The sequence below is a fragment of the Sebastes umbrosus genome, chromosome 17 (assembly GCF_015220745.1).
Source record: "Sebastes umbrosus isolate fSebUmb1 chromosome 17, fSebUmb1.pri, whole genome shotgun sequence".
Classification (NCBI taxonomy): domain Eukaryota; kingdom Metazoa; phylum Chordata; class Actinopteri; order Perciformes; family Sebastidae; genus Sebastes; species Sebastes umbrosus.
In genome coordinates, this window is record NC_051285.1 from 9,856,538 (window position 1) to 9,868,603 (window position 12,066).

General features: G+C 39.9%; 1 long non-coding RNA gene across 1 annotated transcript; it reads right to left on the reverse strand.

Annotated features, from left to right (window-relative positions):
- Positions 1-233: 233 nt before the first annotated feature.
- On the reverse strand, positions 234-11,243 carry LOC119476072. The gene is made up of 2 exons (XR_005203936.1): positions 10,971-11,243; positions 234-283 (listed from the first exon to the last, which is right to left on the reverse strand). It is a non-coding gene; the product is annotated as an uncharacterized LOC119476072 (long non-coding RNA).
- Between the last annotated feature and the right edge of the window lie 823 nt (positions 11,244-12,066).

The following is a 12,066-nucleotide window of genomic DNA, read 5'->3' on the forward strand; positions in this document are numbered from 1 at the left end:
ATGTCAAGTGTTTCTTATTTCTTTCTACACCATACCATAGGCGTTGAATCGTGTGTTCAGGGATGCATGAAGCTGGGGGTGGGAGGAGAATAATATCAAGCGATGAAGGTCGGGGTAGCCTAGTAGTACCGGCAAGACCTTCAATCTACTTTCACTCCTGCTACTTTTTTTTCACGCACAATTGAAATGTTATCTTACCTGATGTGTTTTATCCAGCAACTCCTGGTCTTTTAATCAGCCGGGAAGAGTCCCATGGTGGTCCAATGGAAGGGGAGGCGCCTATCTGTAACAGTGAAAGTGAATTTCAGCATTTTCAGTTGGTTTTCATTTGACATGTTACATATATTTGAGAGCATGTATAGATAGCAGAATACTGGGAAAGTACTACTTGAGACTCCTTATACTGTGATTATCCATTCTAAATATACAGCAAACACACACACACAAGCAGAGTACTCTTTTTAATTCACTTCAGCACTTCACTTTCCCCCAAAGAGTTGTGGACTGCAGTACTGAAGCCAAGACTTTCTCATCCCCACAAAGTCACAGCAAAATTCATAAAGTGCATAAGTAATGTCTGTCTGGTAACCTGGCAACTCTCAGCCATTATAAGAATGATGTTCAACCCAATCAATTTATGAAAAACTTAATTTGCTTCTGAAACACTCATGAGCCCACAGATGTCCATATTGAGCAGTTTTGAGGACACGTTTAAACCTGTGAAAACAATGTCAGATCCACTCCTGAGACCATAATGGAGCAGAGACATGCATCTCTTCTGGTTTGGCAATGGGGTCAGTGTGCCATGAGGATGTTATGGTACGCCAGATGGATGGAAGGGTCAGTTATTAAAATCTTGACTAATGGTTGTAGTATACACAGCAGCACAGTTTGCCCAGAGTGATACATCACGTCCTTTAACGCAACGTCATTCACACAGTTCAATCAATGACCATCTAGCCAACTGGCTCCCAACCTTGGGGTACCGACCCCCACTAGGAGTCACCAAAGCTTCTTAAATATGTCATTTTCTGCAGCATTGTTGGGTGGATGGGTCAATGAGAGGAGAGGCGAGTGACTCATGTTTGTTCCCTTCAACCATTCAAACCTCTCTGAGCCACTGGTTACCGTGTTGGCGGTGTTGTATCCGTCTCCTGGCACAGCTGCTGCACCAGGGCGCCGACAGTTTAACGGTTGGGTTGTGTGTGTTGTCGCTGTCTCCCACCTGTGTCTATGCTGGCAGGTTGGGTTTGGCATACAGTGAGAAACAATTTGGCCTCTCCCTGGGTTCATGTTTCACACTTTGAAATGGCCTGCCTCAGTCTAGAGAAGTGCTTATCCTAACTGTGCAGACTGACCATTATGACGATGTCTCAAGTTGTTTTAGGCCATTGCAGGACAGAGAGAGAATACTTAGCAAACCATCACACAATCTTTAAACCTCCCCCCACTGATAGCATACTGTAAAAAAAACGATAACAATAAACCATTAGTTTCCAACACCTGCGTCAGAGCCTGTTAGAAGAGACAAGCTTAAACAAACGTGGGTGGTCGTGTACTGGACTCTGGTAGAAAACATTATGTCTTACAGCACATGTATTTCCTCTCTTGGCAAGCATGATAGTAATTTGGATTTACTGATTGCCTTTCTGAGAAACATAATCATTTACCATAACTCAGTAATTACTGCTGATTACTGAAAACTGAAAGCAATCAATTTATGTTATTTCCAGTGTCAGGGTTTTGCTCAACACATGCTCACATGATTGACTCTGGCCGATCAACAACAGAGAATCCAATTCACACAACTATCAATAATGCAGCAGTTATAGTAATCAATATGATGTTAATGCCTATAATGTTGAGATAATCATATGCTGTGCTGTCCTTCACAATCGCGAGGCATGTACTTTTTCTTTGCATTGAGAAATAATTACAGGAACACAGTGAGCGAATGGTAATGAGTTCAGAGAAATCAAGTCACAACTGCGGCTGCATGCTAATCTGATCCAGGTGCTTAACTTCACATTGACTGGCGCCTGATCCACGTGTTTGCAGAAAAAGAACAAGAGTAGGCAGTCAACTGCATGCAGCTTGTATCTGCTCTTTGAAAGTGACTAATCTCGTTAGGGAGGGCTGGGAAAACATTGCTTTAACTCCCTATAAAAATACATTTACAATTGATGCTGAATTCCAAAGTATTGCTGTGATTGCCGGTGTATTCTCTGCTGAATGCGCTTGCTTGACTTCATTTAAATATGAGATCTACAGATTGCAATCTTTGCTCAACCGACTTTCTTGTGTTTTTGCCCACTTAATCCTTTCCTGGGTCAAGGGCAGACATATCCCAGCATGCACAGAGTGGAAGGCAGGGTCACACCATGGACAGGTTGCTGGTTAATTGCAGGGTCAACACAATTAGAAACCTCATTCACTCCTGTGGACTATTAAGTCTGTGGGAGAAACTTGGCGGGGGGGGATGAGAGTAAAAATTTATGAATATTCCACTATAATTCTCGTTTACATGCAGCCGTGCATACTCTGATTACCGGTAGCAGACTTGACCGACCATGCGAACAGAGCCTCCCTCTTCCATTCCTTCAACCACCTACTTGAAAAGGTTGGCGTTGCAATATTTGCGCATATCCAAAAAAACTGGTGATATCCAAGGCTTTCATAATGTCTAAAAGTAGGTGTGTTTCTCCTTTTGACCAGAAATGTGGGCTTTTCTTTTGGGCATGCGTCAAACAAACACCAGACTTTCAACCAGGAGACCGGTGTTGGTGTCCCGCGTGAAACTAAAAGTACCGTTGACTTATTTTGTCACGTCAGTCTTTAGTCACATGATTCGTTAGTATTGTCAGCCCTGTGAGTCGCTAGACAGTGAAGTAAACGTCAACCACGACCGTTTCCTAACCCTAACTAAGTGGTGGTTTTGCCTTAACCTACCTTCCTGTGAAAACGGAAGTTTATTTTGAAAGGACACTATGCATGTAACGAGCGTATATTGACATGCTGTCCCCGGTCCGTCCAAATCTAACTTAAGAGGGGTACCCCATGCGTCCGTCTCCGATGCCGAGGGGCACTGACTAAGCGGCGGTATTTGACGAGTTGGGAGTGAGAATGTGTTGCTGTGGCTGTATTTTGATCGTTTCTTACTTGACAGGCAAGGTGACCAAGTAAACTTCATGCATTTAACTTAAGAGAAAAGATCATGCATCTACCACTCAATGTTCAGACCACCTTGTTTAGACCAGCTCAATTCTCCTTTATCCCCTGATCACCATATTTCTCTCCTGTCTCTCCTTTGTCCTTCTGTCTCTGTGTCCTTTTCCTCAGGTATCTCGTGGGGACTTGAAGCTTAAAGATTGCGACAATGAGACAACCGCCCCGCCCTCGGTCTCACCTCCCTGAGTACCCCATCCATTCATCCTCCATCCAGCCCACCCAAGTTTCATTAATTTGAAAAATGCCATCACACCCCCGCTTTCCAGATAAAATTACTCAGTAATCTGTTGAATCACTTAAAGATCAGCACAACACCAGACACACGTGTCAGAAAATTGATCTATTTTGTTTTAAAATGCAAATAACAAAACACATGTATAGCTGTTATAATATATAGATCCATCTGTAACAAAACACACTGATGGAGGCCATCCATCAGCGTGAAACTCATACATAAACATTGGATAAGTTTAGAAGCACAGCCAATTTTCTTAAACGGCAAAAGCCTTCATGTTTATGCAAACATGTGGCACGATTCCATATCTGTACATTATGTATGGCACGTCACTAATGAGCAACAGCAGGAACTCCCCACTCTGCATGCGTCGTTCCCTACTCCGCTTCCAAATTTCATTCGTTCTGCTCAAGGTTAATTGTTTTCTAGGGCAGACGCAAATGGCTTGTAAGTAGCATGTTCATGCAGCTGTTGGTACATGCTCATGTGTGTTCGCGTGTGTTTGTGTGCACGTCTACCGCCGTCAAACCAAATCTGCATCACAATTAATGTCAAATCGTAAATAAAATAGGCGAGCATATGTTTACCCACCTCTTGTGAGTACACAGTATGTACACACACACACACACAAATGCATTCTGTAAGTAAACGCTCAGCTGTGTTTTCGCATGAATAAACAATCAGTCCACGTCAATCAGTCAAACAGAGACACAAATAAGCACACGTTACTATCAGCAGTGATGAGGCCAGTGTGAAACCAGTAGTGAGGATCTCCAGGTTAGAGACCGAATTTTGATGGCAGTTCATCCACTCGCATAAATACTATGAATTGTACATTCAACCACCATCACAGTGTTACGTTTGGTCATGTTTTAAATGTATTCTAGTGTCCCATTTAAAACTTTCCCTACTATTAAACAACTCATAGTTAACCAACTACATGCCAGAGGTCATTTGAAGGCAGGGTTGGAAATTAGCACCAGCCACCAGCCAAATGCTGGTAAAATATGCAAGTAGCTGCTAGATTTGCTTCAATCACCAGCCAAAAAAACAATGGTAATCTATTGAGTGGCTGGTAGATTTTGGAATCCAACAGGCACAGTGGCAGATGGACAAAAAAGTTAATTTCGAACACTTGTTGGAAGTCATGACGAGCAGGTTCGAACAACAAGCCCCCCGAAGAAAAACTCCCTCTTGAATGATACAAAAGTGTTTTCTGATGTAATGCCACTATCGAATGGGACAACATTCTTTGTCAGTGCCTTACAAAACCGTTACAAAAATACATTTTTATGATCTGACAATGCTATGTTTAAGGTTTGGTTGGTTTGGAAAACATTGTGGTGGGTTAAAGAGGACCTATTATGCTTTTGTGCTTTTTCCCTTTCCTTCAGTGTGTTATATAGTTTTTTTTGTGCATGTAAGAGGTCTGCAAAGTTACACAGCCAAAAGTCCCAAAGGGAGTTACTCTCCCCCACAGAAACACTGCTCCTGAACTGCCTGAAACTACACTACTTCATAAGGTTAGGAAACATTTGTCGTCATGGTTACAACAATAAACACTTGGCTGGTTGAGGTGAGGATAAACTCTCTTATTTGTCGCATTTACCTGCATGGAAGAATCGTCTTTATATTCTGTATCTCTGTAGATGACTGGGAGCAGACTTGACTTTTGGCCAAAACTGAAATGATTAATACCAGATGCTAACTGATACAGTATAAATGGCTGTTCAGGACATCGTAGCTGTTAAGTTAGACCATTTGAATCCAATATTCCTGGTAACTCTATCAAAAGTATTGAAGAAGAACAGATACCCTTTTTCATTTATACGGGAGTGTCAGAATTGAAGTGATTTGTTCTAAGTTAAAGGAACAGTGTGTAGCATTTCGGGGATCTATTAGCAGAAATGGAATATAATATTCATAACTATGTTTTCATTAGTGTATAATCACCTGAAATTAGGAATCGTTGTGTTTTTATTAGCTTAGAATGAGTCCTTCATATCTACATAGGGAGCAGGTCCTCTTCACAGAGTCCGCCATGTTGTTTCACCATGTTTCTAGAAAACAGACAAACCAAACACTGGCTCTAGAGAGAGTCTTTCATGTTTTTACGTTAGCTGAAGGCCACTGTAGTTCTCCGACACACTTGTGAAACTGCGATAACGTGAACCGCAGAGTGCAAAACCGTGGTACCGCAAGCCGTCGTCTGAGTTCTGTTGCTCCTAAAGTAGTGTTTTTATGGTAAGGATGGCCTCTGAGCAAGACGTACGGCGTTGCTACTGCTTTGCATTCGGCGACTTGGAAAGGGAGGAGTAAGTGGAGCAATAGGTTGCAATCTGCAACCATAGCACTAGGTGTCACTAAATCCTACACACTGTACATTTAACAAACAAAAACCCAATAAACATGTTTGTGGGAAAAGACACACACAATCCAACATACATATTGAGATGATAGATGTATCAACTCAGTCCTTTCATTGACAAAAATTCTGCTTTTACAAAATGGATCCTTTAAATTTAAAAGACAATTAATGCTCAACTTTAAGATGTACAGCGTAAAGATGCAGTTTTTCATGTAGCCTCTCCGTCCTAGCAGCACTCATCTTTTAATCAACCACCTTTGTTTCACTGGATTGCCTGGAGAGCTGTTATCAAACATTCTGGAATGAAAAGCCTGTATATTACAGGAGAGAAACTGGGCCATACGTGTAGGTGCTATACAGCCTGAGGGCCACTGTACGCTATGAGAGGAAAATCATGCTGAATAATCAAAATCACTGAAAGCTAACGGCCTTACATGTGAGAAAATGTTTATTGCAGCTATACATTATATGAAACGTTTGATTCCCCAGTGTGAGTTAGTGGCATTTGGCGTTCAAAAGGAAATGAAAAGTTTATAAATACTGTATAGTGATATTTATTTCATCAGGGAGCCTGAATCTCCCCACAAAATGTGATGAAAAACAGGAATGTGCTAGACAGAGTGGAAGGTAGAGAGTAAAATCAGCTCTGTACTCCATGTTCAATATTACACTTCCAAATCGCATTTGTTCCACTGAAGGTTAATTGCAATCCGGGGCAGACACAACTGGTTTTGTAACAGCGTGTACTTGCGGGTAGTTAGTGTTTGTTTGTGGGTGTGTGTATGCCTGTCTGTCACACTAAAGCAGCGTCACAATTAATGTCCAATTGCAAGTAAAATTGACACCGGGGTGTGTGTCCTTCTCCTATTAATACACACACACAGATATGGAGGCAGTTTACCATCGGCAGGATTGCCTGGAGCAATTATTAAGGCTGTTATGGCCCTAGTTGTGACTGGCACAGTGGAGCTCCTGTTTGGAGACCTAATCGACAGGTGAACTCTTTTATTATTTTTACTGCTGGGTAGTCAAACAAATAAATACACGCAGGCAAGCATGCACACACACACACACACAGGGCCCAGGCTGCCATGGCAGACCTGACAAGCCGCCTACCCTCTGGTTCCCTGCCAGGTCAAACTCGTTAACTGTTTTCAACAGCCATTTACAGCCACTTAGTGCAGGAAACAATTCCCTCACTCGCTCTCTCCATCCCTCCCGTACCTCCCTCTATCACTGACTGGTTCGCTCTCTTGCTCTCTCTACCACTCTTGTGTGTTTTATGACAGGCTGACTGGCCATTTAGCGAAGCCTATTAGGGTCCCATTGTCTTGCGGGAGCAATGGCCAGTCAAACCAGCGCGGCCTAATCAGAGTGCAGGGAATTCATCACAATCATAAGGGAAGAGAGCTGTTGATGCCACTTGTTTTTCTTTCACGCTGCTCAAGAGGCAAAAACACACATACAGCTCAACTACATAGCTCCACGGAGAGAGAGATAAAACAGTAAATTGTCAGCGCCCATTCAACTCACGCAGTCATAAATATACAACTGCTACACTACCGCAACTTGTTATCAATCCCATTTAAGCTGTTAGATAAGCAATTGTTCCTGAATTCCTTCATGATACGCAGGTCATAGAGGGACGAATTAACATATGGGAGTGTGGCTATTGAAGCTAAGCAGAATTTCTTCAGCGCTAGCCGCCACATCTGGCACTTAAATTGATTTGATCATGCCAATCGGTCACACAGGCAGTCAGTTAGTCATTTACACAGATTAATTGCTGTGAAGCCAGACAGGACAGCGAATCAGGTCAGCGAAGTGCCAAGAGAGCGAGTCTGTAATACGTGAACAAGACAGGAACACAAAAACTGAATAAAAACACACGGGAGTCATGTAGAGAGTCAACATGCTAATAAAACAGCCGGTCTATTCTTAATTCAGGCATCAAGACATCTGTTTAATCAACTGAGTTTGATCTGATTTGACAAATAGATGAATTAAAAACTCAAATATAGCCAAATGCGGAATAAAAGTGGAGCCGACAAGCCCGTTTGTCTTCGTTTTAATTACAGGATGCTCAATTACTTTTCATTACTAATGTAATTTGTCCCCTAATTTGGTTAAATGAGCTCTGAACTTGGGGATGGAAACCTTTTCGTTTAATTGCCTGGAAAACAGAGAGACTTTTTAGATTTTGTGGAAGATTTAGAACAGCTGAACACATTACGGAGTGATCATTTGTCTTATTTTGGCTTTTATGTCAAGAAGTTTGTTAAAAATCGATGCGATGGTAAATTATGAAGATATGCAGAGTTATCACAATTTTTCATTACTGTCCTATTCCAAACAACAACTCACAAGTCAGACAACTCACCGGGATTAGGTGAATACAAAACATGTAAAGAGTAGCTGATATTTGGCATCAGGGCTTTGACCTCGTCACGCGCCACATGGTCTCAACCTAGTACAGCACAGCGACATTCATACACTTCCTTCCAAAACAGATACACACCCCAACACCAGTTATTATGTAGAATCTATGTGGGTCAAACACCAACTGCCATGTTGCTATTATCAATCAGAGCACTTCCAATCATTGTGGGAAATATCTAGTGAATGGAGACATGTGTCATACAGTGTGAGCATAAAAGTTGCAGGTTCTGGCCGTGCAGAAAGCTCAGTCAGTACTAGAAATCATACAATCAACATCATCATAAAACCATAGTACCCATCTGAAAATGGGTTCTATGGTTACCCACGAGTCTCCCCTTTACAGACATGCCCACTTTATGATAATCACATGCAGTTTTGGGCAAGTCATAGTCAAGTCAGCACACTGACACACTGACAGCTGTCATTGCCTGTTGGGTTTGGGTTTGCCATGTTATGATTTGAGCATATTTTTTATGCTAAATGCTGTCCCTGTGAGGGTTTCAGGACAATATTTGTCATTGTTTTGTGTTGTTAATTGATTTCCAATAATAAATATACACATACATTTGCATAAAGCAATCATATTTGCCAACTCCCATGTTGACAAGAGTATTAAATATGTGACAAATCTCCCTTTAAGGTACATTTAGAACAGATACAAAATTTGTGATTAATTTGCGATTAAACCACTCTACCCACTGAGCTACAGCCGCCCCCCAGTTAACCCAGTTAGTCACCATTTAACACAATGCACAAGATTAAGAAAAATGCACAAAGTCTGCCTAGCTTCAGACAAATCATTTATGCAGAAAATAATCAACTTAAGCATAATAAATCACTAAGCAAGTCATAATTAATGACTTGGAGCAGGCAGTTTCAACTTATGAAATGTTATGTAACATTGATAAGCAGTAGATGACCATCAGGACATCAATATAAACCTTAAGGTTGGCAATGACTGTGACTGAGTGTAATCCATAAAGCAAAAGTAGCTCAGCAGTTCATACTTTCTCATGTACTTTTCCTATGATATGAACAGTAAAGGTCACATAAACCAGTTGCTTGTGAGCTGACACATTTCTGTAGTGCTCAAGAAGTATGTGAATAAAATGTGAATATGACAAAGCCAGGCTGAGATGTAAATAAAGCCAAAACTACAGCCAAATAATTGTGGAAAAAGTGAATGGTCTCTGTGCAAGATAACATGTTTACATCCCTAATGTCAATTACCATTAGCTACAGACTTGAAGAGCCAGCAGGAAAAGGTCCAATGAAAAACAATGGCAACAACCAAGGAGGAAATTTCACCACTAACAACATCAAATGAATAAAAGCATCATAATTCACATGCCAAATAACCACCAAAAGAAAAGCTAGCAAAGGCAAACTTAGCTAGTTGAGTCACTGTTTGAAATTAAAAGGCCTTTTTCATGTCAGACATTTTGACATGTAGGAAAACCACAGGTGTACAGCACAGTAATTAGCCTAGTTTTAACAGCAGGGTCTGAAATTAACCTTTTTTCCTCACCTGCCACTGTGACAGGTCAATGAACATTTCTACCGGCCACTCATTTTTTTTGTCTGCCACTTCTGAAATCTGGGTAGAACACTTTCAAATTGTAAACACTGAGTCAGTGGTACCAGACTGTAGAATTATGGAATATATCATGTAACCTTAATGCATGACTGTATTTGGTAACACTTCATTTTACAGGTCCACAAAATGTCATGGTAATTAGGTGATAAATAGCAAGTTACCTATTTGAAATTTCTATGGAATTACTGCCAAATTACCCCAATATTTACCTCAAAATGTATCGAAAGTTACTTTATTATAAACAGAATTTAATAATTATATGCTAAAATAGTATATAATGGTTAAAATAGGGCCCTTAGACACTGCTCTTCATCTTCATCAAAACTAATAGAAGACACTTCTGATCACCATTGTGTGACTTATTGTCTACACAAATGTAACCTGGTAACTAATGTCATGATTCAGGGAGATTTTTTAAGAAATTTCAAAGAAGTTATTTGCTAATTATTATCTATTTACCAGCAGACATGGAAATAAAGCAAAACAATTAACTTTGTATTCTTTTCCTGGAAATATATTAAATAAATTACCAGCTATTGAGAAATATAATTATTAAATAATGTTTATAATAAAGTAATTTTTGATCAATTTAGAGGTAAATATTGGGGTAATTTGGCAGTAATTCCAAAGAAATTTCAAATAGGTAACTTGCTAATTTTCACTTAATTACCATGAAATTTGTGGACCTGTAAAATGAAGTGTCATAATATATTTAATTTAGGCTTTAGAATTGCTTTTTAAAAATATTTCTTAATATAAGGAAATGACCTGACATGTTCACCTGCCACAGCCAACATTTACCCTGTTATTTGACAGGTGGCAGGTGCTTATTTCATTCCCTGTTTACCAGTTCATTGGCATTATGCACTCAAACATAGCAATAAATGGAAGTTGTTTTAGCCAGGTGGGCTCATAAAGTCGTGTCTAAATGGTAACCCTCGATTTGCAAACCTCTCGCGAGATGTTTTAGGTCAGGATATGTTGTCGGATAGCAAGTCTCGCGATACTTTTCGCAAATCTTGGGTAACAATCTAGACACGACCCCTAATAACAAACACACCTGTTAGCTATGCTGTTAGCACAAGCAGCTAACTAACACTTACTTGGTGAAGCGATGTAGGTAGTTAGTGATTCCTGTGTCCACTCTGTGAAGAATAAATCCGTCTTTGGAAAAACAATTAACAGACCGAAAAACGTCCGACTTGACGAGCGTGTTTGAGGCCGACAGTTGATACAGATAAACACCCAACAAGCGTTAACTGACGTTAGCTAGCCAATGAGCTGTGACGTAACAGCTGACAGACTTTTTTTTTTTTTTAAATGACAGTATCCATAGTAACAGCAGAACACATTAAACTCATTTACATACAGAAGAAGCATAGTGAAAACATAAACAAAGGGCTGTGCCAAATATAAAAGGACAACAGAAATTAAACAAAAACAACATAAAATTTAAAACAAAAAGACCACGCAAGAGTATGACAATAATTTCACTTAAAAACTTAAAAGATAGATATAGATCCATTTCTTTCATAAATACAAAGAAGTTAGGCTTTTTTTTGTTCAAATTTACACTTGTGATTGTGGAACTTCGCGAGAATTAAATTAAATTAATAAGAAAAAATGCATTACTGTCTTTGTCACTGTAATCGTAGCAACCAAATAGAATATTTCTATAGTACAGTGCAAAATCGGAGAAAATGTTAACAAGTATAAAATTAAATAATATAGTAATAAAATAAAATAGATAGATAGATATTATAATATATATAAATATTTTTCTAATATGTACATATCATCTGTCACTTGCAATATAAATCTTACTCACTGTACACGCAGTAGGCCTATAGTCATCTTTTCATGAACATACCGTACATAATCATCCAGTCCATGTATATCCATTCAGTGTTTATTTCTTCACACTATTTTTATTGTTTACAATTTACAGAAAACTTGACTTGTAAATAGACGTTTTATTTCTTATTTCATTGTTGGGTCATTGGTGCTTTTAATGCCCCCGCGCCAGCAACAGCCATGGCTGGAGGCATTATGTTTTTGGGTTGTCCATCCGCCTGGTCCATTCTCGTGAACGCGATATCTCAGGAACGCCTGGAGGAAATTTATTCAAATTTGGCACAAATGTCCTCAAGGATGAACTCATTGGATTGGATTTTGGTGGTCAAAGGTCAAAGTCACTGT